The 26,504-nt window shown below is 36.9% G+C and overlaps 1 protein-coding gene across 3 annotated transcripts in view; it reads right to left on the bottom strand.

Moving 5' to 3' along the window:
* EXOC6B (exocyst complex component 6B) overlaps positions 1-26,504 on the bottom strand; it is a 708,543-nt gene that overhangs the window by 669,895 nt on the left and 12,144 nt on the right. The gene's annotated exons all lie outside the window — the stretch shown is intronic.

Genomic DNA, 26,504 nt, shown 5'->3' with positions numbered 1-26,504 from the left:
CACAGATGTAGAGAAAAAACGTATGGACACCAAGGGGGGAAAGCGGGGGGGGGCGGGGTGTGTGTGATGAATTGGGAGATTGGGATTGACATGTATACACTGATGTGTATTAAATGGATGACTAATAAGAACCTGCCATATAAAAAAATAATAAAATTAAATATAAGGGAAAAAACAGTATTAGGTACCTTAGAGTATTTGAAAAGTATTTCAAAAACATTTGTTCAACTTGATTTCCAAATAAAAAGAGAGATTTTGGGGGCCTATTCACTAAAAAATAAAAAAATAAATTAAATCTAAAAACAAAGAAAATGGTTATAAAGAACCTACCGGGCAGGACAGGAATAATGACAAAGATGTAGAGAATGGACTTGAGGACACGGGGAGGGAGAAGGGTAAGCTGGGACGAAGTGAGAGAGTGGCATGGACTGATACATACTACCAAATGTAAAATAGATAGTGGGAAGCAGCCGCATAGCACAGGGAGATCACCTCGGTGCTTTGTGACCACCTAGAGGTGTGGGATATGGAGGGTGGGAGGGAGACACAAGAGGGAGGAGATATGGGGATATACGTATATGTACAGCTGATTCACTTTGTTATAAAGCAGAAACTAACACACAATTGTAAAGCAATTATACTCCAATAAAGATGTTTAAAAAAAAAAAAAAAGACCCAACACAGCCAAAAATAAATAAAGAAATTTTTTTTAAAAAGGTCTGTCAAATAGTTTCTGGGACCCAAAGCAGTCCCACCAAAAGCTATGCTTTCAGCTTACTCTGGTCTCCCGAATTCTTTAAGCTGAATATAGGGAACAAACTGCTCATAGCTCCTTTCTTAAGTAATGTAGGAGGCAAGACAAAAGTGGCTCATTTTAATCCAAAACTTCTCAGTAGAAAACAAAATAAGAGTCTAGAAAATCAGAGGATTACTATTGGCACTAAAAGCAATCTGGAGCTGGGGATGTACATATTGATATCACTGCAACCTCTCTGGGTGGTTTTTAAAAGCCACTTTATCTGTCTGCTTAAATTGAAAGCAATACTAACCATACTTTCTGAACTGAAAATAGGCCAATTAAAAATAAATTTAAAACCAAGGGCTAAATAAATGCTTATTAAGAAATAATAATGATGAGAGAACAAACACAGCTGGGAAGGAGTCAATACTCAAAGGATATGTACATAGTGGAGGATAAGCAATTCTTGATGAAGTCATCTTTTCAATCCTTGGAGTATACTGTAAATCTGATTGCACAGCATCACATCTGGCTTCACTGCAGTAAACACCTAAGACAGTGAGGCACACAATAATTCAACATGAGACGGTCTTCAGCAACCAACCCTGTAAGTTTTTGCTTTGTAATCCTGAACTCACTGAAAATTCCAAATAATTTCCTCAAATCCCAGTTTTGGCATTCCAGAATGGACCCTGTTAAATGAGAATTAATCCTGGAGGCCCAGAATAAACTACAGTAGTTTAACCAGACTCTGCCACATAGCCATAGAAAAATGGAGTCCCTCCCTGGAAACGGATATAATCTAATGTTCTTCAATAGAACTTTCTCAGGATATATCTCCATTAAATACTTTGGCGAGCATTTACATGTACAATGAATGTAGACTACCAACTATTTTCTGGCAACTTTCAAGTCAAATTTAATCATTAATAACAGCACAGTGGAAAAAAATCTTGATTCAAATCCCAGCTCTACCACTTATTAGTTGTAGAACCCTGAGAAAGTTACCTAACCAATCTGACATAAACTGGTAATAATGACACCTAAAGCCACAAGATATGGGTTAACTGTGGCTGTTAAAACTGAATCTTTGGTCTCAGGATTATTTTGAAGATTAAATAATGTACCCAACTAGCAAGACATATGACACAAAGCAGCAGTAGCACCTAAATGTAGTTTCCTTGTCCTTATCATTATTTCTAGATTTTCTTATTTCAATTCCATCCACTTTTTTTGAACTTTATCCTCCCTACCAAAAGCCTATAGCATCTACTTCAAGTCATGGTGAGAGAAATATAATAAGGAAAATATTATCATTTACTTACTGTTAACTATTAGCCAGACACTGAGCTAACTGCTTTATATAGTTTATCTCTCTTAATCCTTGCAACTTTCATAAAGTAGTTATATTATTCCAGTTTACAGTTAAAGAAACTGAGGTTAAAAGGTTAGATAATTTGCCCCAATTCACTTGGTCACTAGAATCATTACTTTTGCCCTACTGAGAATCCCTCCCTAATCACTACCTCACATTCCTTGCCCCGAAGGTAACCATTACCCTGAGTTTGTGATAATCATTTCCTTGTTTTCCTTTATATTTTACCATATACATATGCACTATAAACAATATTGGTTAGTTTTGCTTATTCTTGAATATTATGCAAATGGCATATAAGACTATTCTTTTGTGCCACTTCTTTCAATATTACATAAATAATAAGCTGAATCCATGTTGTTCTACCTTACCTGTGAGTCATCAATTTTCATTACTATATAATGTTCTACCAAACAACTCTATTGTTTTTGTACATCTGAATCATTTCCATGTTTTAGTTATTATATACATTGATGCTGCAACCATTTCCTTGACATGTAACCTGATGTAAATGCAAAAGATTTTCTTTTATGCAGTGACCTTCAAACAGACACATACCTACACAAAGAGTACACAAAGAACACACAAAAACTTTCCAAATAGTAAATGGGCATACTGTTTCTCAAGAATCCAACTCAGACCCTAACACCCATATATGCTATTTCCTAAAACTGATCTGCCTAATAACAGGCTACATTTATAATACAGTAACCTTAGAAAATAAAGGTTTACTCCTCACCCATCCCACATATTACTATGATGCATTGGTTCCAAATATAAAACTCACAGAAGGGTAAAATGTTTAGTCTTGAAGGGAAGAAAGAATTGACGGGTTAGAATAATGTTATAAATTCCACAACAGAGATATGAACAATGTTCTTTAGAAGCAAAGAAAATGAACTACTTAACTACCTAAAGGAGTCAGGAAAAAAGAGATGACACACCTGAAGTGGGCCTTGAAGAGTAGGTATGGTTTTGAGGTGGAAAATGGTTGAAAGGACAACCCTTACAAACAAGCCAATGAGATGTAAGAGGAAGTCATTAGGTAGAGCATCAGGAAAAACTATTTTAAAGGCGGATAATTCAACTGGGAGATGAGCCCCTTTTGCCACTGGGAAGATAAAGATCTACTAGAAACAAAAAGGTACACTAGAAAACAAGATGCCTGAATAATTTGTACCTAGAACAACAAATATGACATGGACAAAAAGTTGGTAGATAGTATGTAAGGCATATTAATAAAATGGAAGAGAAGGAACACTGAGAAAACTAAATTCAGCCTCAGTCTCTTCACTGGAGCCATGGTGTACCAGCAGAAACTACTCTAAATCTCACTCCAAAAGGGAGGTGTTCCTTGGTATTACAGATGAGAGATGAATACTAATTTATGAACAACTAATTGCCCTCCCACTGACCACTGCCATGTTGCTCAGTATACTCATTAGCCGTGATATAAACAGAGAAATCCTTTCTCATGCTATATACATCCACCCTTGTTAGGAGCAGCTAAATTCTGGTAAAACATAGATAACCCATCATTTGACCTTTGATTTGGAGCTCATATTTGAAACTATTGTTTCTCTGTGTATGGCATCTTAAATATGTATGACATGACTCTCCAAACTGGCAGTCACATGGGCCTCTTAACCTAACTCAGTATCAGCTGCTCTGCAATGATTATCTAGTTTTCAGGTGATCCTCCCTCCAGAGCTCCCCAAAGTCAATGTCAAACAATACCAAAGGTAATTTTGAAATTTGGTGAATGTCACCCAGATACTTTGATGAGATGCGGAGCTACAAACAGAAAAAGAAAGTTTATTCATTTAAAGTACACCAATAATCAAAAACAATTTAATCATTTCCTACCACTTTATAAATCTCTTTCCTTTATTCACTTCCTAGAGAAGGTACTGCTATGTTATGACCTAAACATAAGCAGATGAATGAGTTCAGTGACTTTTATTTGACAAATGATCAAAATAAACACTGAGCACCTAACATGACTCATTTACTGTAGTAGGTGCTAGAAACAAGGAATTCATAACCTGCTCAGGAAACAAATGTGAACTAACCATAATGAGCTAATTGCTATAACAAATAATAAAAAGTGTGAAATCTAAGTGAAAAGAAATAAGAGAAGTTCTAATAGGAACTAAGTAAGGGAAACATCACAGAAGAGGCGCCATCTCACTTGGGCCTCGAAAAAATACTGGGAGTTTATCCAGTGGAGGTGAGGGGAATAAAGGAAAAAGATGAAATCCTCCAGGAATAACAATCTAGTGCGGCTGAATCAGTGATTCTCAACCCTGGCTGGAAAGGGACTGAGTCTTGGATATATAATTTTATACCATTTCACAGATGTTTCTGAGGTACAGCCAGGTTTGAGAAGCACTAAGCTAGAAAGATTACTTGGGTTGGGAGATAGGGTCAGAGGAAGGGGAGAGCTAGAGTTAGACTAGGGCTAGACTGAAAAGGCCTTCAAAGCCAAACTAGCCCTCTAAGAGGCCATCCCAAAACTATTACAAAATTTCTACGTGATCATTATTATAGTGAAAGGAATCATACATTTCATCACATTTGGATTCTGCCCCCCCAAAAAAATCTCTTTTGTTAGCAATAAGGTAACCAAGTTTTTAAACAGAGGAATGACATAAAAACTATCCTTTCCGGGCTTCCCTGGTGGCGCAGCGGTTGAGAGTCTGCCTGCCGATGCAGGGGACACAGGTTCGTGCCCTGGTCCGGGAAGATCCCATATGCCGCGGAGCGGCTGGGCCCGTGAGCCGTGGCCACTGAGCCTGCGCGTCCGGAGCCTGTGCTCCACAACGGGAGAGGCCACAGTGGTGAGAGGCCCGTGTACCACAAAAAAAAAAAAAAAAAAAAACTATCCTTTCCTGTGGTAAGCAGTGTAATGGCCCCCCCAAAGAGGCCCATGAATACACTAGGCTACATGTCAAAAGGGAACTAAGGAGGAATTGAAGTTGATAGTCAGCTGTGAGATAGGGTGATTAACCTGTATTATCCAGGTGGACCCAAAGTAATTATAAGGGTTTTGAAAAGTGGAAGAGGGAGAAAGAAGATGAGACTCTGAGAGAGAGGTATGAGGATGGAAGCAGGGTCAGAGAGAGGGGCTCTGTTGCTGACTTTGAATACAGAGGAAGGGGGCCACAAGCCAGGGAATGTAGATGGCCTCCAAAAGAAGGAAAAGGCAAGGAAACGAATTCTCCCCTGGAGCCCCCAGAAAGGAACTGCTGACACCTTGATTTTAGCTCAGTGAGACTCATGTCACACTTCTGAACTACAGAACTATAAGATAATAAACGTGTGCTGTTTTAAATTTGTGGTAATTTGTTACAGCAGCCATAGGAAATTAATATGCTTCCTTATTTAAAAATAATTTGAGTTCATTATATCAGGTGCAGCTCAAAAAGTACCTCTCCTTCAAAGAATTAATTACTATTTTATCTGTCTTCCCTTATAAATACATATACTTATATCATAATTAGATGTTTACATAATCCTCTTCCCCACTAGACAATGTGCTCTTCAAGAACAGGGACCTATTTTATTCATCTCTCCATCCTGAACACATATTAGGCACTAAATAATTATTTGTTTAACAAATGAATCTCTCTCTTCACCCCTACTTTCATGTCTCTGTATTCCTCTTCCTTCCCCTACCAGTACATATAGGCCTTCTACCAGGACAATCCCTATGCTACTCTACGTGGTCAAGATTTGGAGGAAGAAGTCTCCCAGGCATCCCCACTGGTCTCTTATTGCCAGAGGACACAACTAGCTCAATTTGCAACCAGAAGCAATTTCACTTAGACCACAGGAGGAGAGCACCCATAAAGAGGAGATAATTTACCAAAAGGGAATAAGGCTACACTGCAGAGTAAACTTCCCAAAAAAGCATGTCTAATAATGTATAAATATACCTCAGGCTACAGTACTTCTAAGGAGAAGAGGTATAGAGTAGATAAATTAAGCTTCTGGGAGGATAAATTAATTGTAGGAGGGGACTTTAGACATAAACAATGGGAGGAATGAACTGAGTCAAAGGAATGGCTTCCTCTGGAAATCCCAAAACTGGTATCATCATGCCTGACGCCACCAGCACCACTGATCACTCCATCATTTTCTTTGGTACATCCTTTCCCATACTAATCAAGCAGCATTAGTCTGGTTCTCTTCCTCAGCAAGGGTGGTTTATCTGAAGGGACAAGGGAAGAGCTGTTTATATATCTCAGTTTCTTGCTATACCTGGTCCTGACAAAAATGTCCCTTTTTTCTCTGATTCCCTCATTAAAGGAAGAAACTCTAGCTAGACATAAAGAACTTCCCAAAATTGTTTAGCTCAATGTGGGTAATAGACAAAAGATAAGAGAAGGTCTCTATATAGAAGAATACAAAAGCAGAGGAAGGGTAAATGGTCTAGAATTTGAATATTTTATTAGAGGAGGAGGCGGGACTAAGTTTGAGATGAATTTGGAGGGAAAAGACTAAGTTATAAAACAGAAATTTAAGAACTCTCTCAAGGAGTCATTCCAACATAGCACCACTAGGAAAAATTATCATAAACTCAAGGCTATACAAAGTATAGCTAAAACAATATACTTTGCCAATAGAAAACACCAGAAGAATTCTTAATATATTCTGTGTATTGAAAAGAAAAAGGAAAACATGCTTAATGTTAAGTAACATATTATTTCCATGTTCATTTTTAATAATCTATTTTCTCATCTCATTATTCAGTTAATTCAGAACTAAATATTAATTTTACCAAAACACAAACTGAGTCAAATGCTAAATCACAAAGAATAAATTTACCACAAATTAGACCAATACATTTTCTAGACATACTAAACTGGATCAAAATACTATATCTGTCAAAACAATATTTCATTTGATCCAAGTTCTAGATTAACTGAATCTCTCACCATGTACCTATCATCCAGCTTCAGTTAATTTTCAGCATATGGAGAATTTTGTTTCGTCCTTATCCCCACCCCAACAGAAAAAAACTAACCACAAAAAGGATGATAAAACTAATTTTACTTCCCATATTTATATTTTGTGAACAGTTGTTTTCCATGAAAAAAAATTCTGACATTATAAAAAAATTACTCAAACGTAATTTTTCAACTTAAGAATCTGCCAAAGATATTCCCAATAAACTATGTTCTCTAATTTTTATCTTCATGTCCCTTGGGACTAACAGTAATTGACAGAGTAGACATTTAAGAAACATTTATAAACCAAACAATTAAATTTAAAAGAACACTTCTAGAGATGTAAACTTAGTAAACTTTGCCATTTTCCACCCCAAAAATTTACCTGTTGGAAAAGACAAACATAAAAGATTAGAATCCCATTTTGTGTAACTCTATGGAACAAAGAAAAATAAGTATATATGATTTTTACGATTCTTAACTTTATCACAAATTTAATTTATGAATCAATTCACCTTACATACATTCAAAAGAAAAAAAGCATATAAAAATTGAATACTTTTAACTTTTAAAAAGTTAAACTCAGATCTGTAGCACGTTGACTTAAAATAACAACGTGCTACAAATAACAAATGTTGGCGAGAATTTGAAGAAAAAGGAACCCTTGTACACTGTTGGTAGGAATGTAAATTGGTTCAACCACTAGGGAAAACAGTATGGAGGTTGCTCAAAAAACTAAAAATAGAACTACCATACGACCCAACAACTCCACTCCTGAGTATATATCTGAAAAAAACAAAAACACTAATTCGAAAAGATACATGCACCCTAATGTTCATAGCAGCATTACAATAAGTCCCCTACATAGGAACCTTCAAGTTGTGAACTTTCAAAGACACGAACGTGTGTTCGCATGTCCAATCACTAAGTTAGTTCTATTTGAGGAGGCACTGTTAGTTTTTGAGGCACAGGACCTGAACGTAGAACAGTACACAAAGGTTGCAGCAGCCGTTCAGAATGCAATCCAGTGCTACCATGTCATCTATGACAAGAAAAAAACAGTTACTACCCAGATATCACTAGATCATTTTTTCAAGAGGGCAGATAGAACTGAATTCAGCAAGGAACCAGAACCTGTGCCATCAACGTAAGGCGTGAGTGAAATTGCAGCTTGCCCTCTGTCTATTGCTGATGATCCTTCAGCTCTACCATCTCCCCCCTCCTCTCCCTCCTCCAGTCAGTAACTCTTCTTGCCTGTTCACTTGATGCCAGCCCCGTATGCCAGCTGTTGTACTGTACTACTGTACTTTTCAAGGTACTGTGCTGTAAGATTAAAAATGTTTTCTTTATTTTTTGTTTTTTTAATGTATTATTTGTGTGAAAAGTATTATAAACCTATTACAGTACAGTACTATATAGCCTATTGTGTTAGTTGGGTACCTAGGCTAACTTTGTTGGACTTATAAACAAACTGGACTTACAAACAGGCTCTTGGAGCAGAACTCATTTTTATGTAGGGGACTTACTGTACTTACGATTGCCAAGATATGGAAGCAACCTAAGTGTCCATCAACAGATGAATGGATAAAGAAGATGTGGCATATATATACAATAGGATACTACTCAGCCATAAAAAAAGAATGAAATGTTGCCATAAAAGCCTATGCAACTAGGTAAATGAGAAAAAGTTGACAGTAATATAAAAACAGCAATGAATTTATTTCCAAGTATTATTTTATGTAGTCATTTGGCCTAACATTCAATATCATTTGAAATGTGTTCTAAATTAAGGTTTAAAATTGCATTTTAATGTCAAAATGTATGTAAAAGAAACTTCTTTTGTTGTTTTTTTGGCTGCTTTGGGTCTTCGTTGATGTGCATGGGCTTCCTCTAGTTGTGGCAAGCGGGAGCTACTCTTCGTTGCAATGCGCGGGCTTCTCATTGCAGTGGCTTCTCTTGTTGCGGAGCATGGGCTCTAGGTGCGTGGGCTTCAGTAGTTGCAGCACACGGGCTCAGTAGTTGCAGTACGCAAGCCCCGTAGTTGCAGCACACGAGCCCCAGTGTGCGCAGGCTTCAGTAGTTGTGGTGCGTGGGCTCAGTAGACGTGCCTCACGGGCTCTACAACGCAGGCTCAGTAGCTGTGGTGCACGGACTTAGTTGCTCCGTGGCATGTGGGATTTTCCTGGACCAGGGATCGAACCCGTGTTCCCTGTATTGGCAGGCAGATTCTTAACCCCTGTGCCACCAGGGAAGTCTAAAATAAACTATTTTTGAAATGTTTACAAGAAGAATAATCTTGGGAATTCCCTGGTGGTCCAGTGATTAGAACTCCGAACTCCGCGCTTCTACTGCAGGGGGCATGGGTTCAATCCCTGGTCAGTGAACTAAGATCCTGCAAGCCACGTGGCACAGCAAAAAACAAAGAATTTTTTCTTTTTGAAGAAATGGGACAAGCAAAACAAAACAACTGGGCTTCCCTGGTGGCGCAGTGGTTGAGAGTCTGCCTGCCAATGGAGGGGACGCAGGTTCGAGACCTGGTCTGGGAGGATCCCACATGCCACAGGGCAACTGGGCCCGTGAGCCACAACTGCTGAGCCTGCGCGTCTGGAGCCTGTGCTCCACAACAAGAGAGGCCGCGACAGTGAGAGGCCCACGCACTGCGATGAAGAGTGGCCCCTGCTCGCCGCAACTAGAGAAAGCCCTCGCACAAAAACGAAGACCCAACACAGCCAAAAATAAATAAAAACAAATAAATAAATTTAAAAAAAAAAAACTTACATCTAACAAAGAAGCAAAATAATTATTGTTTAGGGTTCATAGTATCTCAAAATTATAGAATACTACGTAGACATTAAAAATTGTAAATATAACAAAATAAAAACATTAAAAGAATTTACGAAATAATTTGCTTTAAAAATTAAAATTTACAGGGCTTCCCTGGTGGCGCAGTGGTTGAGAGTCCGCCTGCCGATGCAGGGGACACGGGTTTGTGCCCCGGTCTGGGAAGATCCCACATGCCATGGGGTGGCTGGGCCCGTGAGCCATGGCCGCTGAGCCTGCGCGTCTGGAGCCTGTGCTCCACAACGGGAGAGGCCACAACAGTGAGAGGCCCATGTACCGCAAAAAAAAAAAAAAAAAAAAATTGAAATTTACAAATATGCTTTCAAGTAACTGTAAAGAATAAAATATATAGATTTCATTGATCTCTTATCATACCCAGGCATTCTTCTAACCTCTATACGTGTAACAGTTCATTTAATTCTTATGACAACTTGAAGGCACTATTATTATCACTCACTTAAATGATAAATAACCAGAGGCAAACACAAGTTGATTTGACCAAGGTGATATAGCTAGTAAGTAATAAAGCCAGGGTTCAAACCCAAGCAGAATTCCAGAAAGATATGCCATTCTGCCTGTCATAAAATACCAAAATATCTGGTGGGATATTTATAAGTGAATTTGTCAAGTTTTAATTTTAAGTTAAATATTCCTTTTCATATTACTTTGAAGTTAATTTAATAACAATGAATCAATAGTAGTAACAATAGCAAACATTTAATAGAAGCCCTGACTACAAGATAGACATTATTTCTCACAATAGCCCTCATAAGATGAATGCTCTTACAGCCCCATTTTACAGGTAAAGAAAGTAAGGCACAAAAAGGGAAAGTAACTCACCCAAGATCACACAGTGAATAAGCAACAGAGCTAGAAATGGAATCCAACTAGTCTAACTCCAGAGTCTGGGACTGGGTTCTAAACCACCACACTAAAACTCAGGTAATAAAGAGAAATGAGAAGAGATGATTTCTACAATACTTTTATAAACTCTATGGTTTTGAATAGAACTGGATCTAAAGTCAAAGTAACATATGCTCTGGGCTTCCCTGGTGGCGCAGTGGTTGAGAGTCCGCCTACCGATGCAGGGGACACGGGTTCGTGCCCTGGTCTGGGAAGATCCCACATGCCGCAGAGCGGCTGGGCCCATGAGCCATGGCCACTGCGCCTGCGCATCCGGAGCCTGTGCTCCGCAACGGGAGAGGCCACAACAGTAAGAGGCCTGCGTACCAAAAACAAACAAAAAAAAGTAACATATGCTTTATCAAAGACTTTAAATCCGTCTACCTAACGGAACAAATAAAATCCTCTTCCTTCTCATTCTCCACTGTGGTGATTACAAGTAACTGCAGTTTTTCAGAAGTAGCTAAAGAAACATAAATTGCATTATAAGGTTCAGGAATAAAATATCAAAATAGGTATTTGGGCTTGGTAGGACTATGATAGGTATAAAAATTCAGTTCAGGTATATGCCTCAAATCAGGAAGCCCCTTGTTCTCTGTAGAAAATGATGCTTAAGAAATAAACCCTGCATAGAGCAGCAGTTTCTATAGAAGTACAGAAAAAAAACATTAGCATCCTTACTATCAATATCCTAATCTCATTCTTTTAAATTTCTATTTTTCTGTGTATGTTTTACAAAATATATACATACAATATTTTAGTACTTGCATATAATTTATAAATAAATATACTTAAAGAGGGTAAGTGTGCTCATTGTTTACTGATAGGAATACATGGTCAAAAAATAGACAACTAGCAAAAAAAATTTTTTTTTACATCACTGTAAAGATGGTTTGACTTTTATTTTAAAGGTTTCCTTTTACACCCTAAAGTTTCAGGATATTTTTAGTTGTTTAACTGGTCACCAGATGAATTCCTAAAGCACCATGTTGACTGTCCCTACCCTGCAATAAAGGTCCTTCTCAGAAACTTTCAACAAAACTTGAATGAAGGACAAATAATGCAGTTGTCATCCCAGAAGGGGATGAATATAAAGGCATCATGAATATAAAGGTACATCTGGGACAGTGTTCTGCCACTCACCAAGATTAAGTAATCTTATCAGAACTATGATGAAATTTGAAGGGATAGAAAACTAAAGACTCTCAATCCCAGAACTATTAGAATTAGACATTGTCCATCTTAGAAAAAACATTTTCTACCATACAAAGAATGGAATAAAGTAAGTTACTATCTTTAAAACCATTTCAGTTTCCAGGCAAAACCTGTGGAAGCTTGTTGGAAGTGTTAATTCACTACCTTACTGAAGGGCAATTTGGCAATACATATCAAAATTTTAAATGTACATCTCCTTTGACCTAGCAATACCATTTCTTATAATTCATAAGATGATTAGACATATGTACAAAAATGTAATATAAAAACTTAAAACTGCTAGAAAATTGGAAACAATCTAAATGTTTACCACTATCATTGATTAAATAAATTGTGCAATCTATATAATGGAATACTAATTTGATGTACATCTGTGTCTATGTATATTGCTGAATTTTAGAAATAGATTACAAAATACCAGGTATAAACTGAATCATTTTAAGTGAGATTATAAATGTATATGAATGGATTGAAAAACATCTGGAATGAAGTATACCAAAATTAGTTTACTGTATTGATAATGGGATTTTAAGTATTTTTTTACTTTTATCTTTAAACGTTTCTTTTTAGTTTGAATTTTTTACTATATACATATATTATTTTCAAAATCAGAGAAAAAAATCCCTTTTCATCTTATAAAGAAAGAATTCTAAGATTTGGATACTTTTTTCAAAGACCTGAACCTATTTCTTTTCATAACAGATGCTAAGTACTATAAATTTAGAGAAGAATAAGACAATTTTATCTTAGAGCGGTGGTTCTCAAAGTGACTAGCAGCTGATCAGCATCACCTAAAACTAGTTAGAAATGCAAAATCTCAAGCCCCACTCCAGACATACTGAACTAGAAAATCTAGGGGTGGAGCCCACATCTGTATCCAGTTGGTTCTGATCCATTCTCCAGTTTGAGAACCAGTGTTTAAGATGAACTCAAAACCTGGCAATCTGAACGGCCAATTTAAACACCTCTTGGTATTGTTAGTGCCACATAAATCCAAACAAATGGAGGCGATGTCTCCATCAGGAGAGCCTTCTTTTTTTTTTTTTTTTTTTTTGCGGTACGCGGGCCTCTCACTGCTGTGGCCTCTCCCGTTGCAGAGCACAGGCTCGGGATGCACAGGCTCAGCGTCCATGGCTCACGGGCCTAGCCGCTCCGCTGCATGTGGGATCTTCCCGGACCGGGGCACGAACCCGTGTCCCCTGCATCAGCAGGCGGACTCTCAACCACTGCGCCACCAGGGAAGACCCCAGGAGAGCCTTCTTGCTGATAAAATTTGGGAATAAAGACCTGAAAAGTACTCGAAATATCAGAAATGAAGCAGCAATCCCACCTGAGCTATGACTAATCCTGTTGCAAACAGAACAAAACTTCCAAGCCCAACATTAGAAACAACAGCTCCAGATGGTGAATACTATCAAAAGCCTAGTGCTACCCAGGGCAACCTTCTGAAAACTCAAAGCAATAACAAATGGACTTGGAATCCTAACTGACCACACACTGATAGAATCACAACTAAGTAATACCCAGCCCTCTGGCAAAGATATAAGGTTTATTCAACATACAATGGAGCTATTAACAGGATCCAAGCATTAAGTCATCTCAAAATGTCAAGAACGTCCATATTAAGGCTTCAGAGTTACTTAATTATGAACAAACTAAACACATCAAAAATAAGTCTGAAACACTTTCACAGTAAATTCACTTAAGAGCTCATTTCTCCAGCAGAAGGAGGGGAAAAAAACACCATCGGTATTAAAATAAGGAAAATGTGGGAGAAATAATAAATACAGCAAAGAGGGGTTAAATATATGGACAGTGCACTTAAAATTATTGCATCTATAAATACAACTTAAAAAAAGAGTTCTCATTTACAGTTTTGCAAGAAATTTTTATATACTTAAAAATAGGGTCTACATTTGTCCATATGGTATCTTTCCCCTCTTCAAGATACTTGCCTGCCATCTGCTGGAAAACTGTCCTAATGAATGTATAAACCTACATTATATATGCTATAAATGGTATCATCATTGATATGGCCCAGCTATGCACTATACAACCTGCACAAGTGTGCAAAGCAAACACGCTTAAGAATTAGCCTAATTTAGACCATATCTGAACCTCCACAGTGAATCAGAAATCTTTAAGAGGTCTGACCATAAAGCTGACAGAGGACAGACTGACAGGAGTCTCCCCACTACATACATAACCTATAACCTCATCTTTCCAAGTAACTAATGATAAAACTATATAGCTCTGGGGTTCCAGCCTCAAGCGGATAAAGAACAGCAGGTAGTTCTCTGACGCTTTGCTTTTCCAACAAACAGGATGATGCTGCTTAGACTATGGATTCTAGTACATAGAAAAGCAAAATTAGTTGAGAATTCTGCTGCAGATTCATATTCTTCATCTGCTTCTGAGTCTATTTAATTTTTACTTACTTTTTTTTTAATAGGTCTGGCTGCCTATTTTGTCTGTTATATCTCTAAAAACAAGAATACCACAATAGACAAAGGTCTGATACAGCCCATCCTAAGGCCACAGAGAAATGAGTGGTCTGATTGCTAGCAATTAGCTATTTTACTGACAATATACTAACTTGAATGAAATATTCTTTAAATTTTTTATATGATGAACAGAACCTAATGGTGCAAAACCATAATACCAGAAGTAAATCTGCTCAGGTATATAGCAATTTGCAGTATTCTGCAGCCCCACTTTACTCCAGACCAGACAGATGAGCATTTCTTCTTCATTTAACTCTTAAAAGAGCTATTCCAGAGCCATCTCCATGTATGATTGGCCTTAGAAGACTAGCAAACTGAGGAAAACCAAAAGGATCAAGTGAGTCTTTCACAGTCTTTCTAGCAACTTGTAATGCAATGATACTTTTACAACTCTACCTCAAGTATCTTGAGAAATTTCTCCCTGCTTCTTCGATCAACAAACTGTGGTTATTTAAAACTGACTGAGGGACTTCCCTGGCAGTCCAGTGGTTAAGACTCCACACTCTCAAGGAAGGAGGCGCAGGTTCTATCCCTGGTTGAGGAACTAAGATCTCGCATGCCGCAGGGTGCGGCCAAAAAAATACTACTACTACTAACTGGAAGTGACATGGAATTTGTCCTCCTACTTTGTCAAAGACTGCCAGATAGCAAAATGTAAAACTTCTGACCAAGTTTATGTAATGACATAGGAAATAAAACCACAAAAAGGATACCTGGGAACTTTTTAAAGAATTAATTTATTATAAACTTCTGACTTTTTTTTAACAAGTCTGGTTAACAAGGGCAAATTCTGGGTCATGCTGTCCAAATTTGATAATGGAGACAATAACAGTTTAAATCTGGTATACCTTTGGGAGGTTGTTTTCCCAGCTTTATAAATTCTCAGAACTTTGTGTACTGAAATGAGGCCACTTCAAAGTACTGGTCACATGCCCCCATACTGTACAACTGATTTAAAACTTCAAGCTAAATAAAGCCTTAGAAAGATTGTCTTCCTCCAGAATTATCTAAGAACCACTTTGCCAATTTACCTCCTCCACACAATGGTCTTTCTGATTGGACAGTAGGGCCTGAGTCACTATTTTAAAGAACAACATTTTGATCATCCTCAGTAAAGAAAAAAAAAAAAAGCAGTACATTACTAAATAATCCATTAGCATTATACATACTAAATAATTCATTACAATTACATGCCAGCATCCTCAATGAATGCAATGAATCATAAGAAAGAATATCAATTGCATGAGGCTTTTATGGACCCTTAAGACTCTCGGTAAAAACTTTATGAGCTCAAAAAAAAAGTAGTTAGAGTCTATTCCTAAAATTTGGCACAGGAGCTGGGAACTATAGACAAAGTCTTCTGAAACATCAGATGATAATTTTCAGTGAGATAAATAAGGACTTCTTTTATTGTTATTTAGTCTTATACCCTAAAAATTTGAAAACTCTCTTGGTTGAGCTGAATGTATGCCTTTCTTCCCGTTTCTTTCCTTCCCCATCCCCACCCCCAAAGAGAATGGAAACAAAAGCTGTATCTTATATGCTTAAACAGTTTTAGGTGTGACCTCAGAAAACTGACCTTGCTGCCTAATTATTGCCAGAAAGGATAATTTCAGACCAACTACAGGCAGTCCTTGATTCACTTAATAAATAAGTTCCTGGGAGCGTATGTATGAAGCAAATATTTGTAAATTAAAGCAATAATTTCCAGAAGTAATACAGCTGATTCTGAATGTTTATGGATGAACTGATATGATGTCTAGGATTTACTTCAAAATTAGCCAAGGTTGCCATGGGGAGAAGGGGTAGGCAGTGACAGAATTAGATGAAACAAGATTGTTATGTGTTGATAACTGTTAAGACTGTGAGAAGGTTACACAGGAATTTATTGTACTATTGTCTCAATTTTGTTTTAAATTTTCCACAGTAAATTAATTTGGAAAGAAAAAAGAATAGGGCAAGAATTGACTGTACCTATCAAAGTTTTAAATTTACAAAGCTTATATTCAACAAGCCCACATTTAAGAATCTATCCTACAGAAATACCAGTATCAATATGTAAACAGATATTTATGAGAATACAAAATTTTCTGTAAGAACAATGTGGGGAGGGAAAAGGAGACCATCTAAATGTCCATCAAGAGAGGAGTATGTAATTCCTACAACAGAATATTCTGCAGTCATTAAAAAGAACAAAAGTAGAGCCAGAAGTTTCAATTCATAAAAATACCAGACATATTTATATGTTGTTAAGTAGAAAAAAATAAATGTGTATCAAAATGTATATGGTAATTCCCAGCTAAAAAGAAAAACTATAAGACTATGTATGTATATATAAATGTATGTATATACACATGCTTATATAAGCATAGAAAAAAGTCTAGAATACTACCCATCAAACTACTAATACTGCTTTGAAGGGGTAACTTTAAAATGGGGAAGAGAGGAAAGTTTACTTATATACTTCTAAATTGTTACTTTTTTATAATAAACTTATAAAATTGTAAAATATTTAAAGGCCATTACAAGACTTCCCTGGTGGCATGGTGGTTAAGAATCCGCCTGCCAGTGCAGGGGACACAGGCTCGAGCCCTGGTCCGGGAAGATCCTACATGCTGCGGAACAACTAAGCCTGTGCATTACCATTACTGAACCTGTGCTCTAGAGCCCATGAGCTACAACTACTGAGCCCATGCACCACAACTACTGAAGCCCGCACGCTCTAGGGCCCGCATGCCACAACTGCTGAGCCTGCGTGCTGCAACAACTGAAACCCACGTGCCTAGAGCCCATGCTCCACAACAAGAGAATCCACTGCAATGAGAAGCCCGCTCACTGCAACGAAGAGTAGCCCCCACTTGCCGCAACTAGAGAAAGCCCGCATGCACCAACGAAGACCCAATGCAGCAAAAAAAAAAAAGCCATTACAGTTTAAAAATAAAGTACCTGGAACATAAAAGTTACTCAATTAATGAGAGAAAATTTTAAAAGAATTGCCTAGGGACTGTCACACACTCACAGATATGACAAAATAATTTCACATAAAATAGAAATAATAAAGTTTAAAGGAAAACCATTTAAACCAATAAACTTTTGAAAAGTTTGTTTCAAAAATATGAAAGAAAAAGAAGAAATGCGAACACTGGGACACATATATGAATAAGACTTCTACAGGATAATCATGGATAGAGAAAACTGAGGTACACTGGATAAGAAATGACTAGCAGTGAAAAACAAGGGAAGAGGGAAAAAAGACAGAAAATATGTGGAAGGAAAATTAGGAGATAGTGAAAGAGTTCCATAAATGGGAGAGGGTCACCACATCGTATGAAAACAATATTGAAAAATGAGGGATGGAGGACAGGACAGGGCAGTTAGTAGCTATGGAAAATCTTCTTTAGACTTTTCCTTCATTTTTAAAACTCTAGTGAATATCCACTATTTAACATATACTGGCTTCAGCCTAGAGGATAACAACTTGAGCCAGCATGAGTTAACTCTGGCTTCCAGAATTCTATTTCAGTGTGATGAAACAACCACATGCATTTATCTTCCTCCCTTCTGAGACCCCATTAAAGGAAAAGAACAAGAAAAGAACCTGTAGCTAACAAGATATAGCAACAAATTTCTGGAAGAAAAGCTGTCCAAAGCAGTAAGGATGAAGCAGAATAGTACAAAAAAGAGCCTAGAGTATTTGCCAAGGGAATGAAATCCAAAAGGGAGTCTGGGTACCAGCCATAACCATGGAGAAGGTCAGGATTTAGAATGCCAAGAATAATGGAAGCACTGAAAACAAACAGATTAAATGAAAGACTTAATACAGAACAGTCAGACCCCTACACATGCACCCCATACATGGGTATTCCAGCAGCCAAACACCTGAAAAGGTATCAGGAGATTTTTCTCTGGAGAAATTATGTAGCCTGAGAATATATTTAAAACCACTGAATTGTACAGTTTAAACGAGTAAATTGTATAGTATGTGAACTATATCTCAATAAAGCTCTTGTGAAAAAGGACTAATTTTCCTTTTCTTCCATAATGGGAAATCAATTAATACTGCCTAAAATTGAATGTAATTTTTTAATCACAAATATAGAAGCTGACTTTTTACTCTAAGTTTAAAAGATCTTTTAAAAAGGAACATTATTTGTGATGAAAATACATTTATCTGAAATTCAATAATTATATAAGTTTCATTTCAGTTTCCTTTTCAAGTAAAATTAAATGTAATACTTTTTATTAGAAATAGCATTATAGTATATCCAATTTTCATGAAAATTATTTTCTTCTTCTCATCCTTCTATTTGTATATTTGTGTGACGTGATGTTGATCTGGAATGATGATCACCTAAAGTTAATGATGGTTATTTCTCAGAAACAGATTTCTGCCAGATATGTACTTGTGTCTTCTTTATACTCTTCTGTACTGCTTGATTTTATTTTTACTAATAAGCATGCAGCATACTTATAGAAAGAAAAATAATTTGAAAATTAAAAGGCTTATAATAAGACTTCCACTTCTGGGAAGATGCAGCGACATAGTTTTTCCTATTCCTCCCAATAAGTATAACTAAAAACTCTAGACATTATATGTAAAACAAAAATTAAAAAGTCTGAAAGGTGGAAAGAGGGCAGCAAACTAACTGGCTTGGGACCTCAGGACAAAAAGAATGACACAATGGTGAGTTTCCTCTGTTTTCTTTTTGCCTCATATCCCAGACTTGGAACTGAAGAGGCTGGCAACCCAGAAACACGAACAGGTGCAAATAAAAAAAAGCCCCAACAAAAGCTTGCTCTCTCTAGTCAAAAGATGACAAAAAAGGCAGCCTAAGACAGAAAATATTTATACAATCACCCTTCCATTCAAGATAAACACCACAGTGGGCGGGAGCGGGGACTGTGCCCCGCCCATACCCACATCACCACAGGCAGAAAGAAAACCTAGACTTCCACCCTCACAGGTAATAACAAAGCACCCAACACCTCAGTCAGGGTGTCAGAGAAGGCCAAGAAGCGATCTGGGACTTGCATCCCCACCAGATGTTTACAACCCACACCACGGTGTCAGCAAAGACCAAGTATGGAATCAGAACTGCTATCTCCAGCAGTAATGAGGGGCCCCTCTCAGGTGTCAACAGACACCAAGTGGACACCTACCTCTGCCAAGCAATAATGAAGCAGTAACCCACATCTTCTCCTGCCAAAGTGGTGTCAGAGAAAGCCAGCTAAAAGAATAGATTTAAATGAGAGCCAGAGTCGCATAACATAATACAAAAATGTACAGATTTCAATTAAAAATCATTCTTCATACCAAGAACCAAGAAGTTGCCAAACTAATGAAAAAAGATAATCACTAGGTGCCAAGACTGAGACAACAGAGAAGTTAGAATTATCTGATGAAGATTTTAAAGTCGTCATTATAAAAATGATTCAACAAACAATTATGAACGTGCTTGAAACAAAAAAAGAGCCTCAGCAAAGAAATTCAGGAAATGATAACCAAATGTAGAGTTCAGAACTGAAAAATACAATAACTGAAATTAAAAACTCAGTGGATGGACCCAAGAACAGAGTGGAAGGGACAGAGGAAAAACTCAAGCGAAATGAAAGACAGAACAGGAGAAATTACATTATCAGAACAACATGAGAAAATAAAGTGAAAGAAATGAACAGAGCCTCAAGGGCTGTTGGACTATAACAAAAAATCTAACATTCATGTTACCCAAGTCCCAGGAGAGTAGAAAGAGGGTGAGGCAAGAAAGTACTTGAAGAAATAATGGCTAAAAACTTCCCAAATTTGGCAAAGGATATAAACCTACAGATTCAAAAGATCAGCAAATCCCAAACAGGAAAAACCCAAAGAAATCCATGCCAAGACACATCATAATTAAATTCCTGAAAACTAAAGACAGAAAAAATCTTGAAAGTAGCCAGAGGAAAATGACATCTTTCCTACAAGGAAAAAATAATTTGAATGACAGCAAATTTCTCATCAGAAACCATGGAGGCCAAAAAGAAGTAGCACAGCACTTTTCAACCAGAATCCTACACCCAGGAGAAATACCCTTTAGGAATGAAGGGGAAATCAAAACATTCTCACATAAAGGAAAACTAAGCCATTCCCATGTAAAGAAAATGTGTTGCCAGTACGCCTACTCTAAAAGAATGGCTGTAGGATGTTTTCTAAATGGAAAGGAAATGATTTTTTTTTTAAAAGGAGACAGATAGAAAAGAAAAGCTTGGAACATCAGAAAGGAAAAAAGGACACAGTAAGCAAAAATGTGGATAAATAAAGGGATATAAAGGGAGGTAAGGTTTCTTTTTTTTTACAATTAACATTTTATCTATTTATTTATTTATTTTTGGCTGTGTTGGGTCTTCGTTGCTGCACGCAGGCTTTCTCTAGTTGCGGTGAGCAGGGGCTACTCTCCATTGCAGTGCACAGGCTTCTTATTGTGGTGGCTTCTCTTGTTGCGGAGCACAGGCTCTAGGCACACGAGTTTCAGTAGCTGTGGCACGCAGGCTCAGTAGTTGTGGCACACAGGCTTAGCTGCTCCACGGCATGTGGGATCTTTCTGGACCAGGGCTCGAACCCATGTCCCCTGCATTGGGAGGCGGATTCTTAACCACTGAGCCACCAGGGAAGTCCCAAGGGGAGTAAGTTTTCTATACTTCACTCAAAGTGGAAAATGATGACACTAGTAAAATGCAGGAAGTTAAATAAAAACAACGCTAACGCTAGAGAAACCACCAAAAAGGGTACACTCAAAAACATTAGATGAATCAAAATGGAATTCTCTAAAAATGTTCAAGTAATTCAAAGAATTACTTTGACAAAGAAAATAGAAAAACATAAGAGAGAATAAACAGAAAACAACAAATGAAACAATAGAATTAAAACTTAGCATATCAATAATTACATTAAATGCAAATGTTCTAATTACACCAGACAGAGACTGACAACATAGATGAAAAAACACACCTGTATGCTATGAGCAAGAAAGTCACTTCAAATGAATATATAATGATATAGGCAGGTTAAAAATAAAAGAATGGAAAATGATATATCATGTAAACAGTAATCAAAGGAAAACAGGGGTAACTATATTATCATCAGATAAAGTAGATTTCATAGCAAATTACCAGAGACAACATAGGTCATTATATAATGAAATACTCAATCCACTAAGAAGACATAGCAATTCTAAATGTATATGTACCAAACAACAGAGCTGCTAAACATGTGAAGCAAAAGTGGACAGATCTGAAAGGAGAAATAGACAATTCCACAATTATACTTAAGAGACTTCAACACCTCTCTTTCAACAATTGAGACAGAAAGTCAGCAACGATACAGAAAAAATACAACACCATCAACCATGGGAATCTAATCGACATTCATAAAACACTCTACCCAACAGAATATACATACTTTTCAAGAGTCCACAGAACATATATCAAGAAAAACCATACTGTGGGCCATAACACAAACCTCAACAAATTCAAAAGAACTGAAATGATACACAGTATGCTCTCCAACCACAATGGAATCAACCTAGAAATTGATAACATGAAATAGTCAAACACTTGGAAACTAAACAACACACTTCTAAATAATTCATGGGTCAAACAGGAAATCTAAAGGGAAATCCAAAAATACACTGAACTGAATGAATATGAAAATACAACATATCAAAACTTATAGGACACAGGTAAATCAGTGCTGGGAGAGATATTTATAGCACTAGAGATATTTTACAGCATTATAAATATAGAGATATGTAGCATTAGAGATATTTTATAGCATTGGAAAAGAGAAAAAAACCTCAAATCAATCTTTGAAGCCCCCATACACCTCAAGAAACTACAGAGCAAAAACAAACAGTAGGAAGGAAATAATAAATATGAGGGTAGAATTCAGTATAATAGAAAACAGAAAAACAATACATAAAATCAATGAAAAGTCTGATTCTTTGAAAATGCTGATAAAATTGACAGATATCTAACAAATTATCAAGATAAGGAATGAAAGCACAGACATCACTACACACCCTGTAGCCATCAAAAGGATAATAGGGCTTCCCTGGTGGCGCAGTGGTTGAGAGTCCGCCTGCCGATGCAGGGGACACGGGTTCGTGCCCCGGTCCGGGAGGATCCCACATGCCGCGGAGCGGCTGGGCCCGTGAGCCATGGCCGCTGAGTCTGCGCGTCCGGAGCCTGTGCTCCGAAACGGGAGAGGCCACAGCAGTGAGAGGCCCGCGTACCGCAAAAAAAAAAAAAAAAAAGGATAATAAAAGACAACTATAAACTCTTTTGACATAAATTTGACAACTTAGATGAAATAAACCAATTCTTCAAAAATCACAAATTATCACAATTCACCCACTAGAAAATAGTAATTTATATAGCCCCAGAACTATGAAGGAAACTGAATTTGTAAGATCTCCCAAAAAATAAATCTCCAGGCCTAGATGGTTTAATTGGAGAATTCTACAAAATGTTTAAAGCAGAATTAATCTAATTATGAATTAATTCTAAAGTCTCTTCTTGAAAATAGAAGAGGGAAAAAAATAGAAGAGGGAGGAAACACCTTCCAATTCATTTTTCTGAAGCAACCCTAACGTCAAAACCAGACAAAGCAAATAAATAAATAAAACTACAAAACAATATTCCTCATAAAAATAAACACAAAAATCCCTAAGAAAATATGGGCAAGGAGAATTCAAGGTATGAAAAGAAATATACACAATGACTAAGTTAGCTTTATTCCAGGAAGGCAGGCTCATTCAATATTCAAAATCAATCAATGTAATCCACACGACTAAAGAAGAAAAATCACATGATCATATCAATCAATGCACGAAAAGCACTGGACAAAATTCAACACTTTTTCATGATAAAAACTCTCAGAAAATAGGAATATAAGGAAACTTCCTCAACTTGATAAACAGCATTTGCAAAAATTCTATAACTTAACACTATACTTAATGGGTGAAAGACTGAATGCTTTCTCTGGGACTCGGAACAAGGTAAAGATGTCCACATTTTCCAGTCTTATTCAACATAGTCCTGAAAGTTCTAGCCAGTGAAACAAAGTTAAAGAAAAGGCATACAGATTGGAAAAGAAAAACTAAAACTGTCCCTATTGCACATGACACTATTATCAACATAGAAAACTCCAAGGAATCTACAAAAAAAGTCCTAGACTAATAAAATTACGAAGATACAAGATAGACATCCAAAAATTAATTGTATTTCTACATATTAGCAATGAACATAATGACACCAAAATTTAAAATACAGTACCATTTACAATCACTTTTTAAAAAAGAAATACTGAGGTGTAAATCTAACAAAATATGGACTGAGTTTGTATGCAAAAAACTGCACAGTGCTGATAAAAAGAGATCAAAAGGGAGCTAAACAAATTGATAAACATACCATATTTGTGACTGGAAGACTCATGAAGTAAAGAAGTCAATTCTCTACAAATTGATATACAGGTTTAATACAACTCCTATCAAAATCTCAGCAAGATACTTTTGTAGATATAAACAAAATTATTCTAAAATTTATATGGAAAGGCAAAGGAACTAAATGAGCTAAAACTATTTTGATAAAGAAGATTAAAGTGGAAGGAATCAGTCTACCCATTATCAAGACTTATTCTATATAGTTACAGTAATCAAGACTGTGATACTGGCAGAGGGATAGACATATAGATCAACAGAAAAGAGAGACCCCAGAACAGACCAACACAAATAAGCCCAAGTGGCTTTTGGCGAAGGTGCAAAAGCAGTTCATTAGAGGAAAAACAGCCTTTTCAATAAATGGTGGTGGAACAATTGGATATCCATAGGCCAAAAAAAAAGGAGGGAGAAATTTTGAAGTCTCATTGCTTATACAAAAATTACAAAAATCATTTCAAAATGAATCACAGGGGCTTCCCTGGTGGCTCAGTGGTTAAGAATCCACCTGCCAATGCACGGCACATGGGTTTGAGCCCTGGTCCGGGAAGATCCCACATGCCACGGAGCAACTAAGCCCATGTGCCACAACTACCAAGCCTGCGCTCTAGAGCCCGTGAGCCACAACTACCGAGCCTGCGTGCTGCAATTATTGAAGCCTGCGTGCCTAGAGCCTGTGCGCCGCAACAAAGGAAGCCACCGCAATGAGAAGCCCGCGCACCGCAACGAAGAGTAGCCCCCTCTCGCCACAACTAGAGAAAGCCCGCTCGCAGCAACGAAAACCCAACGCAGCCAAAAATAAAATAAATTAAATAAATGAATTTTTTTTTAAAATGAATCACAGACTTTTCATTTTTGTAAAACTATAAACTTTTAGGATAAAAAAAATCACCAGGGAAAATCCTCAAGATCTAGGGCTAGGCAGAGTTCTTAGAATTGACGCCAAAAACATGTTCCATACAAAGAAAAATTGGTAACTTGGACTTCATCAAAATAAAAAACTTCTGATCTGTAACAGACCTCTGTTAAGAGGGTGAAAAGATAAGCCACAGAGTGGGAGAAAATGTCTACAAGCCACACATCCAATAAAGGACTAGTATCTAGAAATATAAAGAACTTTCAAAATTCAACAGTTAAAAAAATCCAATTAGAAACTGGGCAAAACACATGAAGAAGCAATTCAACAAAGAAGATATACATATGCCAAGTAAGTACATGAAAAGATATTCAGCATCATTAGCAGTTAGAAAAATACAAACCACAATAAGTTAAAAAAGTTAAAACCACAATAAGATACTACTACACCTGTATCAGAATGGCTAAAATAAAAAATAGTGATACCAAATGCTAGCAAGGATCTGGAAAAACGAACCCACCTACATTGCTGGTGGGAACGTAAAATGGTACCGCCACTTCAGAAAACAAGTTTAGTAGTTCTTCAAAAAGTTAAACATAGAGTTACCATATGACCCAGCAATTCCATCACTAGCTATATACCCTAGAGAAGTGAAAATGTTTGTTCACACAAAAACCTTTACAGAAGTATTTATAGCAGTTTCATTTTAATAGCCAAAATCCGGAAATAAGCCAGATGTCCTTTAATGGGTGAATGATTAAAAAACTGTGGTACAGCTATACCATGGAATACCATTCTGCAATAAAAAGGAACAAACTATTGATACACCACAACAATTTGGATGAATCTCCAGGAAATTACATTGAGTGAAGCCAATTCCAAAATGTTACATACTGTATGATTCCATTTATGTAACATTCTTGAGATGGTAAAATTATAGAAATGGAGAACAGTTTAGTGGTTTTCAGGGGCTAAAGAGCAGATAGGGACAGAAGGAAAATAGTTGTAGTTGTAAGAGGGCAACATGAGGGATGCTTGTGATGATGAAAATATTCTGTACTTTGACTGTCACAATGGCAATATCTTAGTCCTGATATATTGTACTACAGTTTCTCATGATGCTACTAGTAGAGGAAACTGTGTAAAGGGTACAGGGGATTTCTGTATAATTTCTTACAAGTGAATTTCCAATTACTTCAAAATGCAAAGTTTCATTTTAAAAAAATCAAATAATAAATGTATAGAGTCAGATCCATATTTACCATTTAAAAATGCTTCCAATAGCCTATTTTACTATTTCCAGAGCTCTTCTCATTTCATTTTCCTCTTTCTTTTGCTATTCCAATGCCAAAAGATCTTTGTTGTACACTTTTCCCTTACAAATGTCAAGTAATTCTTTTACCTCATCAAAAACAAAATGTTTGGCTAGCTCCCTTATTTCTTTCCTTTTTTTTTTTTTAATGTGTTATACAAACATGTCTTTCCTAACATCAAACTCCATACCAAAAATGTTTCATAACATGGATTCAGTCAAGCTCAATGTCTGCTGTTTTTATTCATTCATATTTCTTGGTAAGATCACATTTCATATCAATACCCTTAAAATGTTATTGTTTATTGGCACCAGAGCTTCCCTAGAAAGTGAAAGT

The sequence above is a fragment of the Delphinus delphis genome, chromosome 12 (assembly GCF_949987515.2).
Source record: "Delphinus delphis chromosome 12, mDelDel1.2, whole genome shotgun sequence".
Classification (NCBI taxonomy): Eukaryota; Metazoa; Chordata; class Mammalia; order Artiodactyla; family Delphinidae; genus Delphinus; species Delphinus delphis.
Note: the sequence above shows the minus strand (reverse complement) of the source record. Positions and strands in the feature narration are given on the sequence as shown.